Source organism: Nomascus leucogenys, chromosome 23 (genome assembly GCF_006542625.1).
Source record: "Nomascus leucogenys isolate Asia chromosome 23, Asia_NLE_v1, whole genome shotgun sequence".
In the NCBI taxonomy this organism is placed as follows: Eukaryota; Metazoa; Chordata; class Mammalia; order Primates; family Hylobatidae; genus Nomascus; species Nomascus leucogenys.
This window is the reverse complement of record NC_044403.1, coordinates 9529196-9546532: the sequence shown is the minus strand read 5'-3', so window position 1 is coordinate 9546532 and position 17337 is coordinate 9529196. Positions and strand designations below refer to the sequence as shown.

At 39.7% G+C, this 17337-nt stretch overlaps 1 pseudogene; it reads left to right on the top strand.

The window, feature by feature from the left end:
- The first annotated feature begins 3651 nt into the window (after positions 1-3651).
- Positions 3652-16625, top strand: LOC100583060 (annotated as a pseudogene).
- Positions 16626-17337: the final 712 nt, after the last annotated feature.

Below are 17337 nucleotides of genomic sequence, written 5' to 3'. Positions count from 1 at the left end.
ATGTATATGAAATTGTCTTATTTTGGAGGCAAGGTGATTATGTATTATATATATATATACATATGTATGTATCCATATGATGTATATAATAATGCATACAATATATTGTTAAGTAGCTACAATTTTTGAATTCCTATCATTTTACAGGCATTGTTCTAGGTGTTTTATGTATATAAACATATTTAATCCTCACAGCCACTCCATGAGGTACATAATTTTATTGTATCATTTTACAGATAAGGAAACTGAAGCACTGAGAGGTTATGTAACTAACTTGCCCGAAGTTATACAAATAGCAGGTGAAAGAGCCTGGCTTCCAACCCAGGTAATCTGGCTTCCAGACCCATTCCCTAACCACTCTGCTATACTGCCTTTCAATATATACACCCAGATGTATATATAATATGCATACATAAATTTATGGGCAGATATATACCATATGCAGCTCTCAAAATACGGGGGAAATGAAAGCATATAACTGACCTCTGTATCATTTCCATCATCATATTCTAGTTGCCTCCCAAGGCAACAAGAAATATTATTGATAGGAGAGGGCTTTACATTGCCCACAGTATTCAAGATTCTCTAATAAGTTTTGAGTCCATCTCAATCCCTCCGACATATTTGGAGATATTCAGGGAGTGCTAGGAGATATTAGGAGTACACAATGTTTGACCTTAGCCTATTTTCACAAGGCTCATTTTGAATTTATTCGGTCATATACATTAAAAATAGCAGAGACAAGTTACTTGGGAATCCTAAAGAAGAAAGAGAGGGATCTTAATAAGTATAAAATCCTGTGACGGCTGGGCGCAGTTGCTCATGGCTGTAATCCCCGCACTTTGGGAGGCTGAGGCAGGTGGATCCCGAGGTCAGGAGTTCGAGACCAGTTTGGCCAACACAGTGAAATCCCATCTCTACTAAAAATACAGAAAATTAGTTGGGTGTGGTGGTGTGCGCCTAAAATCCCAGCTACTCCGGAGGCTGAGGCAGGAGAATCATGTGAACCTGGGAGGCGGATGTTGCAGTGAGCCGAGATCACACCATTGCACTCCAGCCCTGGTGATAGTGTGAGACTCGGTCTCAAAAAAAAAAAACAAAACCTGTGACTTAGGGAAATTTAGGTGATACAAGAGACCAAATATGTCATCTTAATGGTTATGAATTATCTATTTTTATATTTTTCTAAATTAGGGTAGTTTGTCAACCCTCACTCTGTTAGTAAAAGAGTAACATACAATGTTGACTTTAAGTTTAGCAATTATGGGCCCAAACACTAATACCCTTCAAAGGAACCTTAAAATACTTTTTTATAAGAGTCCCTGATGAGACAGGTTTATTTACCTGTCTCATCAAATGCAATGTGCATATCAAATTTTGAAAGTGAGCTTCTCCAAACAAACCAGTGTTGAAAAAGTATTTTGAGATCTTCTTCTCTCGCTCCTTCTTTTCTAAAATATATAAGAGATTATCTAAGGAAGGAGAAATAACTGACAATAATCTTCCTTGGGCATTCTTAATCCCGATAACATCGGAGATATAGACATCGAAACTATTAACTTTCCTGGGTCTACTGTACCTCTTCGGAAAAACTGAAAAAGGCACCCTATACCTAACAGATGCCACACATTAAGCTCTTACTGAAAAAAAAAAAAAAAACTTTTAAAGCCCTATTACAGATACATATGTTTTCATTTAAAAACTACTATGAAATCGAGTGTTCTTTTATTTAAACATTCCCCTGTGGTTCTATGAATTAAGGATTGGTAGTACTATATTAACAAGGGAGAGCCAGACCCAACTGAATTGGTGAAAAACAGTTGGTAAAACTGCCAGCACTGGTTTTGTTGCCGGCGTTGACTGAAATGGGAGGCAGCATATATATTAAAGAACGAATTCCAGTTTTTAAAACTTTCCCATTTTGGTATGCATTTAGAATAAACTTCTCTTTAGCCACAGTTTTGAAAAGTGGAAATAATGTATAAAACCCAGATACTTTGCACAACCAAAACCACAGTCACATTGCTCTTATTATAAGTGAAAAGTGTTTATTACTCTGATTGTTAAATGTTTTCCTTCCTGGGAGAAAAACCAGACGGAAAAACAAAATTGGTTCTATTCAAGTGAAACAACTCACAGTCGCCACATCTTGTCTCTTAATTTACTGTTTTTCAGTTCTACTTCTTTCCTTTAATTTTAAATAATGAGTATATAATGTGCGGGAAGTAGTTTTACATGTATACTTTTTTTCAATATGTGCATTTGTTTCAGACTTAGCTTACACAATATATTCTGTGTTCTCAGTTGCTATAAAATGTTATCATAAATATATAGAGGAGGAGGTTTATATGCAATGAGATACCTTGATTTTATTTATAAAGAAAAGAGGAATGATTCATGTGCTTCGCTGCTTCAAAACTGGTAACAGAACTAATTGTCAAGCAAGGAAATAATATTTTAAGCTTGGGTCCCAGTAGGGTTTAGGTATTTGGGTCTGTGAACTCATGATAGCTCCTGTTTCTGTTACTTCTTTATAATTTTTGGTACCAAATATAATTTTGGTGGTACCAAATTTTTGCAATATGGTATCACCAATTGCATTATATAATATGTGAAATATGGTGAACAAATGAAAGCTCAAGAAAAGCACATAAAACAAAAAGGGTGTTTAAAAATATCACTTAAACAAATGTCCTTATTTGAATCTCAGAAAATTATTTGAAGAGCAAATACACTTTTAGTCTCTAAGTATCTGAGACTTCTAACCCCTACTTTCTTATGATGCTGATCAAATTCAGAACTTCATTCATAGGTTGATTTTTTAAAAAAGAATAAATTAAATGTTTCCATTCAGACTAAACTGTTTTGCACGCACAAAATGGCTACTATCCAGGTAGTTTTGCTCCAGGACAGAGTAATCAACTGGATCACTACTCCACTGACCAGATCTGGTCATGAACCACTTCTTCTATTTCAGCCATCTCTCTGACCATGCGATAGGTCCAGTAAATTTTCAGCTATATTTAATATTTTTTACCTAAGCGAGTAAATGATCAAACTCTTATATAATAAAAAATATTTGAATCCTGCTGGCAGCTTCTGAATGCTGAGTGTTTACCTGGACATAGGGGCTAACAATGCACTTTTCTGCCTTCCTATGGCAGGAAATTATAACATAGAAAGCCTTGTAAATTTTCCAATCCAAAAAAAAAAAAAAATGAAAGAAATAGTGACAAGATTTATCCAAAACAAGATGAAGGGCAAGGGATATAAATGATAGGGGCATAGACAATACCGTAAATGAGTATGGTATCGTCTGTGGAAATAAAAATTGCTTTAAGTTGGTTATCCAATAATATACATAGCTGAAAGATCTAAGAATGTTGAATTGGCTTGAAGGAAAATGAGAAGAAATCCTCAAAGTAATATCCAATAAAGGCTATTTTTGCAAGGTCTAGGTCTACATGCACAAAACACAAGAGAATCTGGATTACAGAGAAAAATAACAAAACTGACTAAACCACTGGAAATAGAACCAACAGGGAAGGAGGAGACAGATGAAGGGTGATTGAATGACTTCTTTGCAAATCGTTTGAGATAAAGGTATTAACCAGCTGTTCTCCAGCTTCAAAGAGAATAGAACTAGACATAATGCAGAGCCCTGGAATAGAAGGTAGAAGACCCGAAGCTTATTGGAAATAAGAGTTATGGATCTTTGTTACAGTTTTAAATTAAAATAACTGTAAAAATGAGACAAAAGGATAGCGATCAGGGGAATAAAATGGAGCCACGAAATGTACATCTCACTTTAAAATTCTGTATCCTTATTAACATGATTTATGGAAGACCTAGTTGTGCCAGGGACTGTGCTAGATTTGAGCCACACATTTCACTTCAACCTCTCTAGCAGCCAAAAGGAAGAAAAAGTGTCCATTTCAATATTTACAATTGTTAGGGAGAAGCCCAATTATTCCTGAAACTAAGACCAAACGAGAACATTTTACTGAGGGCCTTCTCAAGGGCACTGAGTAATATTAAGACAAACTTCCTATCAGTGAAAACAGTAAAGAGTTTCTGAGGACCATTTCTTAGATTCCTATAAGGAGAGACACTCCTCTATGGGTCTCGCCTGCTGCTGCAGGTCATGCCAGGTAGGCCAAGAATGCAATGACCTGACCGCTCTTTACCTAGGCCGTTTCTCAGGGTTATGTTTGCAATAATCAGACTTGGAGGGATGAGATAATGTCTCCCTCCAAAACAAAGAGTAGATGCTTGCTATAAAAGCATCAGATTCCCCAAGCTTGGCTATTCATCTGCCATGTCATCCCACTGTGTGTGTAGCCTGTAACGCTTACCATTCCTTAGCATACCACGTTTCTCTTTCCCTGACAGCAACTCTGGGCCATTCTGCTTAGTCCATTCCTTGGGTGCAGCCCAATCAAAAGTGGGCCTAGGGGATTCAAGTATTAATTCTGCTAGGATTATCTCTTGGGTTTAACAGGGTCAAAGATCATAAGAACGATGACCACTTGGTTTAGTACACCGTTCACTGAGCTCCCCAACATGGCCCACGTGCATCAAAATGGGGAGCATAATGGGTCTCTGTAAGTTTTGTGAAAATGCATTGTCTCATATGTACCTCTTCCTTCTAGACAAAAAGTCTAAGTCTGGATCAGAGGTGATTAGGGAAAAGGAAAGCTCTAACTGGTGGAGTGGACATATCAGTTTTTTGGCTGTGAAAGAAGAACAACTCCCACACTTGGAGAGGGAATGGCCCAGACATAGACAGAGAACACCTCAGACCAGGAAAGGTGCTAGGTGTGAGGTAGGAACAATTAATGCTCCCCTTGTCCCAGCACCACAGCCTCGCAAGTAATCACACGGTCTACTTGAGGCAAGAAGCTAAAGCCAGCAGTATGACACACTGCTGGTTCATCATCCCCATCTCTATGCTATAAAATCAGAGAAACTCATGAGAACCCGGCTGGCCCCAAACTGTTCTGCCATCAAGAGAAGCTTCAGGCCGGGTGCTATGGCTCATACTGTAATCCCAGTGGCTTGGGAAGACAAGGTGGGGGAATCGCTTGAGCCCAGGAGATCAACACCAGCCTGGGCAATATAGGGAGACCCTGTCTCTACAAAACAACAACAACAAAATGTTTTAATTAGGAGCATGTAGAGTCACATGCTTATAGTCTTAGCTACTGCAGGCCTTAGCTGAGGTGGCAGGATCCCTTGAACCCAGGAGTTTGAGGCTGCACTGAGCTATGACCATATCGCTGCACTCCAGCCTGGACAACAGAGTGAGACACTGACTCTAAAAAAAAAAAAAAAAAAATAGAAAAGAAAGAGAGAAGCTTCAAGCATAGACTCCTCTTGAATATGTACAAACACACAGATTGACACAACCTTGTTTCATTCTGGCTGATAAAAACTCATCTGCTTCTCCTGGTGCCCTAGCCTTGGGTTATGCCATGTGTAACATCAAGGCTGCAACTAGTTGGTAACACTACTCAGGTGGCTTAAATGAAACGAGGTATCGGTGATCCAAATCAAATTTCACAACACATCCCTGACTGCTGTGACCTGTGTTTTTATGCAAGGGAAAGTGAGCCATGAATGTCTCTCCATTACAAATGAGGATTGTTTATTGGTAATTCCCTGTAGTTATGGACAACAATACCAAAGATCATTTAAACTTCTGTGAGTACTAATGGATAATTGACTGAATTTATACTACATCCTGGCTGTCTAACATAAGACATACTGATCCCCCTAAGATTTACTCAGATTTGGTTGAAACTGGGACCCTCTGAGGCTTGGACGAGGTCTATAGAGACTTCTGGTTGGCCTCATACTACTGCATAAAGTTTGGTTAACAGAACCCTTTATTAAGTGCTATACAAAACAAATTGAACAGATTTGTTCCCAACCTCTGTAGGTCAAGTTCATCAGAGTGACCAACAAAGTGGTACACTCATAAAAATTCACTGGAAGCTAAGACTGCGTAAGATTGAGGGACAAATTGTTTTAAGAAATAGTCCTCCTATAGGCTTTTGCATCCCTGCTCATCTTGTTGAACCTGCCAAAAATGCAATGCCCCAGTTGCTCTTTACCCAGACGATTACTCAGATTGTTTGCAGGCAGCAACCTAGAGGGTAAGTAATGTCTCCCTCCCAGGCAAAAAGCAGACTTGCTTACTGCTTTCCATTAAAATGGTGGATTCTCCAAGCTCAATGCCTCCCCTGAGGTACCAATGAAAGCACAATGATGCTTACGCTGCTTGCTCTGCCATGGGCGATAGTCCTTTGTCTGACTCAGGAATCTCAAATGTTCTGTGGCAACATCCATGAAACTGCGGTAGGCAGACATATCAGCTTGTAACAGGAGGGCAAGATCAAATCCCAGTCCCTTAAGAAATGTCATGCCAGAACACAGTCCTGCATCATCAATTACTAGGGTTCCAACCCTCCACCCCAAGTACTTCCTTTGTGTTGGTCCCAGGTACTTTGCAAGCCCCAGAAGTTGTAGTCATTTTTTACTGTTGTTGTCACCTTCTATGAAAGGCATCTGTGAATGATATTTTTAAGGAGTCCTGGAAGTAATTTTTTTTTTAGCCTTTCAGCCGACCTTGATTGTCTGGCTTACAAGAGAAGCACTACTAATTGCCTACCCAATATCTATTTTCCTCTTTTCATTAAGAGAGTCATGATTTTGTTTGGGTCAACAGTGTGTCCAGCTAACATCCTATGCTTCCAGGCCTCTCCCACAGCTGGAGGTGGCAAAAGGTCACAATTCTTGCCAATGGAAAAAGTCTCTAAGTTGAGCTTCTATTAAAGCTCTTCAAAAGGCAAGCAGACTTAGAGAGCACATGCTTTTGCCCTTCCCCTTCTTCTTGCCTGAAACATGGGCATAATGTTAGAAGTTAGAGTAACGATTTCAGCATTAGGAGCGACAATGCACACTAAGGATGGCTCAGAAGGAATAAGGAAGTGACCTGGATTCTAGAAGTGATTAAAAGGTTTCCCAAGACCCATTGACTGCCTACCTCTGGACTTCTCATTATGGGAGGCAAATAAAACCCTTATTTTGGGGCCAATATTTTGCTGTTTTCTGTTACCTGTAACTGAATGCAGTTATTAAGCTTTATAGATAGATATATATTTTTCTTTCAATCTAGCATCTTCCTCATCTTCCGAAAATCTCTATTTTTTAGGGGAGTGGGTTTTCCCACTACTTTAATTGTATGGTCCTTTTCTTTCATGTTCTTCCTTGAAGATAGTGATTGGTTGAGGACTGAATATAAGATCTACACTTGTATCTTCAATAGTATAGTTGCTCACCCCCCAGGGCAAGTGACTGGGAAAGAAGTGGACTCACAAAAGAAAATGGCCAATCAGAGTCTTTGCTGGTTTTTGTTTGTACGTTTTTATCTGTAGCTAGAAGAAATAGCTTTTTCTTCCCTCAGGCCCCAAGCTGTGAGGATGTAAGCCCAGGAGCTGCTGTCAGCCATGAATCCAAGTTTATGGAGGCAACCAACCTAAAAGAATGAGTAAAACACAGAGAAAGAGAGGGAGAAAAGTTCTGAGGGCATTTGAGCCCATTATTTCAGCTCAAGAGGTCATCTGAGCTGCCTTTCTATTGTTCCTTTTTTGGTTCTTCCCTTAATTTTGATCCACTCTAGTATCTTTCCAATAGATTTCATGAATTTTATTTGACTCCAGTTAGCTCAAGTTCAGTTTTTGCCATATGCCAAAGAATAGTAACCAATATAAAGGGGAAATGAAAAATGATATAAGAACACATAAAGAGAGTACCTAACTCAGACTTGGTGAGAGCAAGGAAGTTTTCTGGAAGAAATTCCATCCATGCTGTGAGATGAAGGATGAACAGGTGTGAGCCAAAGGAAGCAGAGAAAAGGTGAAAGGAAGGAGTACAACTCCAAAACCATGGACCCGAGTACCAGATGTGAACATGGTCTGCTCATTGGTGGAACTGAAAACAGGTTGATTTAGATTACGGAGCCATGAGGAGTGGCAAAGGGACAGGCAGGAGAGTGAGACTAGAAGATAAGTTCTACAGACATCTTTAAAGAAGTTTCTTTACCCTGCAAGTGTAAGCAGGGAAGGAAGGGATGAGATTTGTAATTTCTGAGAATCATTCTGGCTGCAATGTGGAGAATTGGTAGAGAGAAAAATTGAAGGTGTGGGACTGTAAAAAGGCTGCTGCAGTGACACACAGAGAAACGCAGATGGCCTGGAATATGGTGCTATGGCAGTTTCGGTCCTCCAAGAAGCAGATGCTAAGATGGAATTAGATATGCAAGAGATTTGTTGGGAGAAATGCCTGCGAGGGATGTGAGAACAGGTCTAGGCAGGCTGTGATGCAATGTGATACCTAGGACAGGAGAGAGGGAAGGAAGCAGGATTGGATGGGAAAGGCCTTAGATGGCACTGTGGCTCTGAGAAAGTCTTGTCTGGCTTGGTCAGCGTATTATCTGTTCTCACGCTGCTATGAAGAACTAATTGAGACTGGATAATTTACAATGGGAAGAGGTTTAATTGACTCACAGTTCTGCAGGCTGTACAAAAAGCATGGCTGGGAGGCCTCAGGAAACTTATAATCATGGCAGAAGGCAAAAGGGAAGCAAGCACGTCTTACCATAGCAGAGCAGGAGAAAGAGAGGGGGAAGGAAGAAGTGTTACACACTTTTAAACCATCAGATCTCGTGAGAACTCTCTCACTATCACGAGAACAGCAAGGGGGAAATCCGTCCCCATGATCCAATCACCTCTCACCAGGTCCCTCCCCCAATATTGGGAATTACAATTCAACATGAGATTTGGGTGGGGACACAGAGCCAAACATATCAGTTGGGATTCGAGTATCCTGAATAAAGATTGTTCATAGAAAAGTTCTGTGTTGGGAGTAGAAAGGCTAGCTCTAGTAGCCCCACCATGCTCAGTTATTGTTTGAAAGCAATCCAGAGAGACCAGAGTCTCAGCAGGAATGCATGGTAGATCAGCAGTTTCTACTGCTAGGGTGATCAGCCAACTATACTCTTTAAAGCAGGTTCTCCCATAACTGCCACACTTGAGGACAGAGAAAGTGAGAAAAACAGACAGAATTAAGAGAAATTTAGGCATTCAGTGATCAGGACTTGGTTGAATGAACAAGAGGTTTTTATATGAACAACTGAAATTATTCATTAAAGATTTTTGAGCAAGAGTTTTATAGTCCTCTTGGCTAAGGAATCACAGCAAGCTCCGTGAAGATCAGCATAAAGATCATTTAATAGACACTACCCTTAAGTTTATTCATACCCAGATCTGGAACTGACGTTGCAAGGAGAAATACTTTCGGAGCACCTACTGTTTGCCAGTTATCATTCTAGGGGCTAGGGATTCAGTGATACAAAAAAAGAAAAAAAAAGAGATCAAGTACGTGCTCCAAGAAATCAGGAATTCTAGAGGAGAAAGACAGATGCACAGGAAGTCAGTAATAACATCCAGAAAGATCAGACCAGCCTGGGCAACATAGCAAGATCTCATCTCTGAAAAAAAAAAATTATAAAAAGGTAGCCAGATGTGGTGGCTACTCCAAAGTTACCTGGGAAACTGGGGCAGGAAGATAACTTGAGCCCAGGAGATTAAGGCTGCAGTGAGCTATGATCGTGCCACTGCACTCCAGCCTGGGCAACAGAGCGAGACTCTGTTGCCAAAAAAAAAAAAAAGAAGAAGATCAGAGAGTGGTAAGTGCTATAAAGAAAATAAAAGAAAGTACAATGATCATGATCAACTAACTAGGGAGGTAGGGGGATTACTTTGAACCAGGAATTAATTTTATTTAGGAAAGACCTTCCTTAATGGTGACTAATGTCATTTTTCTGTCCTACTTCAGAGTCAGTTCTACGTCTTCTGGAGTACCCTACATTTAGCAATTTCTATGCACCCCTACTACCAAAAATTAGGAGCAAACTTGATGCCTTCTTCTTTCGAATGAGAATCCTAGAAACATGGAATGCAAAATCCTCTGTACATCTCACCAGGAGACATCAGACCCTTATGTAAAAACCATTCCTAGAAGACTGTCTTGATACCCACAGTTCTAGAAAAGCACGTGCATTTGGCTATTCAGGATCTAGCAACAGCTGCTTGCCCTTCCCTGCTCACTCGCTGTTATAAAGATCAAATGAGGTGACGGCTACAGAAGTACTTCATAACCTTAAAAGGTAATTACATCAAGTGCTATTGGATTATAAAAACAATTGGTCCAAATTAAAGATGCTATACACTCATAGAAATAACCAACAGGTTACAGAATTCCATTGTTGGATATATTAAATAAAAGCCTAGAAAACCATCATTCTTGGATAGACTATTAGATTGGAACATACTAGGTAGGCAAACCTTTGCTGTCCCACTAACAGCATAAAAGCATTGAACAACAAAACATTTATATGTTTATGAAAATTTACCATAATTTCACGAGAAAGGAAATGATATTATAAAAAGTAAAATAGACTCATGGAATTGAATGTAACAAAAAAATGTAAGAAAATATGACACAGAAACTGGATCTCTTCTGTCTTCTACATATAAATGCAAAAAAAATCTGCCTATTGGAAGTTCATGTAAAGACTTTTTAAGATTCAGTCATCCTTTAAAGTTGAATTTCTTTAAATGTGCCCGGTTTGCACTGGTGTTCATCATCATTCAACTCCATGGTTTTTGGAAGAGAATGCTCCCTTAAGGCCATTGTCAGAACTTCCAGCCTTGGCCCCTGCTGCAAATGGAGTTTTAGAAATGAGCTTATGGTTATATAGTTTTGAATCATGCAAAATCTTTTTTGAAACTGCTCACCCCATCTTCCTTCTACCACCAATACCCCAATATAATACAATATTAGCAAAATTGAGAGAGGATTACTTCTTAAGAAAATAAAATTAAAATACACCAGTTGAAATCTTAAAATATGATATTTCTATCATAATTGAAGACTAAAAAGCTTCTTTTTTTAAATTTTGAAATTTTGCAAAAGACTAGCAAACTAGAATATTTAGTGCCTTTCTCCAGGGGCCACTTTCATGTTGAATTGATCTGAAGCAATTGTCTATGCTGTATTATGCTGCTGGCATGTAGGAGGAGAAAGGAAACTTCAGAGGAACTAATTCAGTGAACTGTGGCCCTGGCACACAATTAGGATGATGGCACTTTGTCTGACCAAGTTTCAGTGTGGTCAAGTCCACGGCTGCCACAGCTCAGCCACCAGCTGCAGGTCGAAGTGAAGAAAATTCTAAAACAAACAATTCAGAAGTAAGAAGTGAATTTTTTAAAAGAATTTTTAAGTTTATTTTTTCTATTTGGAGAGTGAGATTGACAATAAAAGTGTTAATAAGAAATTAACATGTATTGAGAACATTTTTTTTGTGCCAGGTATTTATGGTGCTAAGCTTTTATATACATTATCTGATTTAATCTCCATTATAATACTAAAAGACAAGTACTATTAATACTGTATATTACCAATGAGGAAACTGGGGCACGAAGAGGATAAGTAACTTTCCCAAGGTCACACAGCTCATATCTGCCTCAAAGAAACGCCAGGAAAGGTGAAACAACAACAAATCTCAGTGGTATGCATTGATATTCAAGAAAATGAGACCAGATACATGAAGAAAATTTAAATGATTATTGTACATTTTAAAGGATTTTTACATTTGTTATTATAAATAAGCAGAAAATTAGATTATGAATAAATTATTAAAAATAAATCCAGATAGGTTTCTGGTTTCAGCTCTAACATATAAAGCTTAGAAGTCATCATTCCAAAATTCAGTGACTTTTCTGGGACCCATCAGAAAACAGGTCTCAGGGCAAACCATTACTCTAAAATCTGGAGAGACAGGCACATCCAGAGAGTCACAGTCAAGATGTGCTTACCTGAATCAGAAGATTAAGGTAAGCCAAACATTTGCAGAAACATTTAAATGGTAATTTTGATGACTTGCTGGAGGCTGTGTGTGAACTAGTATGAGAGTTAGAAATGTTCTATCTTAAACAGCACCTGCCCAACTTTGGACTAGTATGAGAGTCAGAAATGTTCTATCTTAAACAGCACCCACCCAACTTTGGTGGACCAGGAACTCCACCACGTTCTCCTTGATGAAGATCCATATTCTCCTAGCTCTGGCAAGGTAGTAGATAGGTAATCACTGTGAAATAGCACACTCAGAGCCTTCTCCATAACAAAAGTCTATTCTACCAGAGCCTTATTCCTGTTGGGAGAAGGACATTTCTCCCATTCCAGTCCCCTCTAGCCTTGTGGTCTCACCTATATCACGTAAGAGGGGGAAAACATAGTCAGTAGGGCTTCAAGGAAACAGATGCAGAGTCCTGCAGCCAGGAAAAGGTGTAGGGAGCTAGGGGACAGGGGACGAGAGAGGGAAACTATGCCACAGGAGAAATGCTCATGAAGGTCTCAGCCCCAAGACACAGGCCCACTAAAAAACTGAGATTTCATCAGATTATAGAATGTTCTTTCCTCACCCACACTTTATCACCACCATAATAGGGTGTCAGTATAATAAAAGTGGATTATAGCTAAAGAATTGCAAGATAGAGATATTTCTCTGGGAAGGAGTATTTAGGGAAGCCCAAAGTCAGGAGAGACAAAAGCAAGAATGCTAGAAGAATTTGAAGCCTCTACCACGTATAGCTACATCAAACACAAACCCAGCCTGACTCCTAGCTATATTAATATGAACACTCATGGTAAAGCCCTATTTATCTCAGTTCCTAATATCCAGTACAACCTGCCCAGCTCTCAATAAAAAAATTACAAGGCATGCCAAAAGGCAAGACAAACTCAGTCCAAAGAGAAAAAGCAATCATTAGAATTAGACTCTGATATTAGAGATTTAAATTATCAGATGGAAATTAAAATAGCTATGATTAATATGCTAAGGGCTCCAATGGAAAAGAAGACAACATAAAATAACAGATAGGTAATGAAAGAGAAAAGTGGAAACTATAAGAAAGAATCAAAGGAAATGTTAACAGTCAAATGCACTGGAACAGAAATGAAGAATGGCTTTGATGAGTTCATCAGCGATTGGATGTGACTGAACAGAGAAATAGTGAACATAGGTCAACAGAAACTTCCCACATTGAATGCACTTTGGAAATGACAAAGAGAAGGAAAAAAAAAAAAAAAAGCCATGAAAAAAACAGAACCAGAAGCATCCAAGGAACTGGTGCAGATCATTTCAAAAGACTTGTAAACATAATGCCATCAACTGGAGATTATATCCAGAACAGAAGGAGAAGAAAGTAAGAACAGGCAGAAGAAATAGTTGAAGTAATATTGGCCACAAACTTTCCAAAGTTAATGACAGACACTGTATGGGCTTGAAGACTGCACCATCTCAATTAATTTCCACTCAGAACCCTAGAATGTGACCTTATTTGAAAACAAGGTCTTTGTGGATGTAATTAATTAAGAGGAAGTCATACTGGATTTGGGTGGGCCCTAAATCCAATGAATGCTGTCCTTATAAGAAGGTCGTGTGATGACATAGACACACACAGAGGAAAGATGGCCATGTGAAGATAGAGGCAGAAATTAGAATGATGCAGCTATCAGCAAGGAATGCCAAAGTATGTCCAGCAACCAAATGCTGGAAGAGGCAAAAAAGGATTCTTTCCCTAGAGAAGTTTCAGATGGAACATGGCCCTGCTAACAGCTGCATTTCAGACTTTTAGCCTCCAGAACTGTGGGGGAATACATGTCTGTTGTTATCAATGGCTCATTTTGTAGTAGGTAATTTGTTATGGCAGCCCTAGAAAATTAATACGGTTACCAAACTACAAATTCAGGAAGCACAGATAACACCATGCTGAATAAAGACTTTTAAAAACCCATATCTAGGCACACCATATTCAAACTGCAGAAAACCAAAGTCACAGAGAAAATCTTTTAGAAGAAGCCAGATGACAGGAAATAAGCCAGAAAACCAAAGGTAAGAATTACAGTGGATTTCTTATTAGAAACCAGAGAAGCAAGAGAGTGAAGTAAAAAATTTAAAGCATTGCAAGAATAAATTCCACCATCCTGGAATTCTATACCCAGCAAACTTTGTCCTTCAAAAGTGAAGAAGAAAGACTTTCTAAGACAAACAAAAACTGAAGATATTCATTCCTAGCAGACCTGACCTACAAAAAATATTAAAATAAGTTCTTCAAGCAGAAGGAAAATGAGAGAAGTCAGAAACTTGAGTCTACTATATAAAGAAAGGAAGAGAATTAGAGAAGTAATAAAGGAAAGTAAAATAAAGTTTTTAAATTATCAAGTGATCTAAAAAATAATAGTTTGTATAAAGAAATAATAGTATGTTATTAATGTTTTGGGTGATTAGAGCAAATGGTTAAATTAAATGAATGACAGCAATGTCACAAGGGAGAGAAAGGAAGAACTGGGAATAATCTTCTATAGCGAAACTTCACTACATGTGAAGTGCAATAGCATTATTTGAAGGCAGACATAGATTATTTTAAAACTTATATCTTAAAATCTAGGGAAAACCACAATTTTAAAAAAACAGTATGATTTATACCTGAAGAGAGAAGATGAAATGAAATCATATAAAATGCTCAGTTAAACCAGTAAATGCAGGAAAAGAAGGGGCAAAAACAAAAAATAACAAATTCAATAAAGAGAAAATAGTTACAGATATAGCAGATATTAATCCAATTACAGTTGACCCTTGAACAACGTGGGGGTTAGGGGTGCTGTCCCTGCATGTAGTTGAAAATTTGTGTGTGACTTTTGACTATGCAAAAACTTAACTACTAATAGCCTACTGTTGACTGGAATTCTTAACAATAACATAAACAGTCTATTAACACATATTTTGTATTATATATATTATATATTGTATTCTTACAGTAAAGTAAACTAAAGAAAAGAAAATATTATTAAGAAAATCTTAAGGAAGAAAAAATATATTTACCAATCATTAGATGGAAGGGGATCATCGTAAAGGTCGTCATCCTCATCATCTTCATGTTGAGTAGGCCAAGGAGGAGGAGGAAAATAAGGTATCAGTCTTGCTGTCTCAGGGGTGGCAGAGATGGAAGAAAATTTGTGTGTAAGAGAAGCCACGTGTGCAACTCGAAAGTGGACTTCCGGGTCACGGCGGAGCCGGCTCTCACGTGGAGGCGGGGAAGTTTGGCCCACCGGAAGATCACTAAGACACACAAAGTAGACCTGGGCCCTGGGATCCCAGAGAAGAAAAAGAAGAAGAAAGTGGTCAAAGAACCAGAGACTCAATACTCAATTTTGAACAATGATGATTACTTTGCCCATGTTTCTCCTATGAAAGCCACAGTCCCCTCTAAGAGTGTGGTGCACGGGCAGGTACCTGAGATGCCTCTAGTGAAGAAAAAGAAGGAAGAGAAGGGTGTCAGCACCCTTTGCGAGGAGCACATAGAACCTGAGACCACGCTGCGTGCCAGACGGACAGAGAAGTCATGCAGCCCAAGGAACTAGATGCTTGGCCACTTGGAGTTCCTCAGTGGGGAGAAGAAAAAGAAGAAGTCACCTCTTGCCATGTCCCATACCTCTGGGGTGAAAATCTCCCCAGACCCCAGACACGGTGAGGAGGAAACCAGAGTTGGCAAGAAGCTCAAAAAACATAAGAAGGAAAAAAGGGGGGCCCAGGACCCCACAGCTTTCTCAGTCCAGGACCCTTGGTTCTGCGAGGTCGGGGATGCTGTGGACACTTGCTCAGTGGGGAAGGAGGGTGAGGAACAGGTAGCCTTGGGGCAGAAGCGGAAGCACAAGGGCCCCAGGGAACACAGTAGGAAGGCGAAGAAGAAAAAAAAAAATCCACCAGGAGGGAGACGCCCTCCCAGGCCACTCCAAGCCCTCCAGGTCCATGGAGAGCTGCCCTAGGAAATGAAGTAAAAAGAAGCCAGTCAAAGTGGAGGCTCCGGAATACATCCCCATAGGAGATGGCCCTAAAACCCCCGCGAAGAAAAAGATGAAGTCCAAGAAGTAGGTGAAGCAGCCAGTCATTGAGGAGCCGGCTCTGAAAAGGAAGAAAAAGAAAAGGAAAGAGAGTGGGGTAGCAGGAGACCCTTGGAAGGAGGAAACAGACACGGACTTGGAGGTGGTGTTGGAAAAGAAAGGCAACATGGACCAGGCACACAGACCAGATGAGGCGAAAGGCCTTGCAAGAAGAGACTGAACGCGAGTCAGGCAAAACGGAAGCTTCTGAAACCAGGAAGTAGACGGGAACCCAGTTTGGCCAGTGGGATACTGCTGGTTTTGGGAACGAGGAACAGAAACTGAAATTTCTCAAACTTATGGGTGGCTTCAAAAACTTGTCCCCTTCGATTAGCCCCCACCCCCACCCTCCCGCCCCACCCAGCCCGATTGCAAGGTCCAACGTGGCCCTCAGTAAGAAGGTGGCCGACAGCCTGCAGCAGAGCCTGCAGCGGGAATACGACCTGGCCATGAGCTGAAAGTACAGCCGCGGAGCCGGCCTCGGCTTCTCCACCGCCCAGAACCAGATCTTTTATATTGACAGGAATGCTTCCAAGTCAGTCAAGCTGGAAGATTAAACTCTAGAGTTTCGTCTCCCCAAAACTGCCACAATTGCTTTGATTATCCCATTTATGCTGGAGGTTACAAATTATTTTGTGTGCAAAGTCAAATCTTGGTGATGACCTTGAACAGTAGGATATAAATAACTCCCATAAGCTTAGCGTTCCAATAATGGAACACTAGGCATAAATGGGTTATTCAATTGTGCAGATGAAAGCCATCTGACAGTTGGCTCACATTGAACACCTGTGGAGATTAAGGACAAGGACAACTATCCTGATGGGCTTGGACGAACTGGGGAGGGGCAGCTCATGTTTTGGGAGCCAGGAGAACAAGTGAGTGGCTAAAACCTCCTGTTTTCTGTTAAACATTCTGTCCCTGTCTGAGAGATCGATGTGTACAGATAACCTTTGTTGAGTGTTTACCAGGTGCTAGGCACATACTTGTGTTTTCCTTAATGTATTTAATCTTCATAATTATGAAATGGGTGCTATTGTTATCCCCATCTTACAGATGGGGCAACTGAAGTTCAGGGATAAAATAATAAAATTGCCTGGGGTCACTCAAACACTAAAAAAAAAAAAGAGAGAGAGAGAGAAGCCACGCAGTTCAAATCTGTATTGTTTAAATGTCAACTGTATATCAGTAATTCCTTAAATGTGAATCATCTAAATACACCAATAAAAGACACTATTGTCATAGTGGATAATGACAAGATACAACTATATG